Genomic DNA, 1,287 nt, shown 5'->3' with positions numbered 1-1,287 from the left:
ATGCTGTTTATCGTTCTTATATAAAAAGATTTTCAGATGGTCAGGCTATTTGGAACTGGGAAACTTCAATCTAGGGCGCCCTGGTCATGAATAAAATTATGCCTTTAATAACACTGTACAACACAAAGTTTTTCTCACAATATCCAATACGTAATTCTTGTAGAGTTTCTCATGCTAAAAACGAATCCATAAGTAGAAATGTTCTATTATGTACCATTTCCGAAAAATAGTGGTTCTTTAACCCTTTCGCTACTACGGGCCACTATAGTGGCCTTCCATAAGATGCCACTGAGGTACTACGGGACACTATAGTTATAGTGACCCGCCAAGAGATGCCAATGAGGTATTGTGGCCGACTAACAGTTTTGCATAAGTATCTCACTCGGGACATGCACTGATAGTATTTTGTTTTGCATCATTTGGCGTCGCGTAGCGTGCAGTACTGTCGCAGCGCTCCGTTCAGTGGAAGCACCGCGGCGGAGCGAAACGGTTAAAAAATTCATCATTTTCGGGAAAATTAGATATTCCGAATTTGTTTTTGATAGGAAAATCTATACAAATCACTTAGTGGATATTGCATACAATGAAAAAAGTTTGCCGTTGGACTGTCTAATATAAATATCACGAAGTGGAGCGAACAGTGCCGTTATTGTACTTCTGACTTTAAGTAATTTTACATTCCAGAGAGGTTGTTCTGAAATATCATAAATGAAGATCAAAGCGTCCTACAAAGTAGCTGAAACTATACACTGATACGAATTTTGTCTTCGTTCGTTGAGGAATGTTGATTGAACAGCCTAACTCCATATTTTGGACTATTTGTTTATCAGGCTATCAGTAAATCAGCCAAAAATGCGATTTACCGAGATATTTTAGAAAAGTCATGTGACCGCTCCAGTCCCTTAACAAATATACAGGGTGAGTCACCTAAGACAAGCCACTTGAATATTATATCTATTATATTCCACAATTTACAAGATGCGAAGAAATATTTGGAATAAAAGTTGTTCAGTTATTAAGAGGCCATTAGCTTGTGACCAAATCTTCATCTCAAGCGGATGTACTTAGTAGACTTCAAACTGACATACACTTTTTTTTAAATAGAATCATGTATTTTTAAACATCTAAGGCTGTAGCCATTTTCAAGTAAAGAAAAATTAAAATTGTTTTCGACTTCTGAAGCCATGAATTAAATATATAATATTTCTTCCTATCTTGAAAATTGTGGAAGTTATTCAGGTGGCTGGTCTTAGGTGACCCACCCTATACAGGGTGATCCGTCTAAGT

General features: G+C 36.8%; 1 protein-coding gene across 2 annotated transcripts in view; it reads right to left on the bottom strand.

Moving 5' to 3' along the window:
* Positions 1-1,287, bottom strand: part of LOC108622207 (mucin-5AC-like) — a 15,911-nt gene that overhangs the window by 6,409 nt on the left and 8,215 nt on the right. The gene's annotated exons all lie outside the window — the stretch shown is intronic.

This window comes from Ceratina calcarata, unplaced genomic scaffold, assembly GCF_001652005.2.
Source record: "Ceratina calcarata isolate Rehan_Ccalc_2016 unplaced genomic scaffold, ASM165200v1 scaffold211.2, whole genome shotgun sequence".
NCBI classification, from domain to species: domain Eukaryota; kingdom Metazoa; phylum Arthropoda; class Insecta; order Hymenoptera; family Apidae; genus Ceratina; species Ceratina calcarata.
Note: the sequence above shows the minus strand (reverse complement) of the source record. Positions and strands in the feature narration are given on the sequence as shown.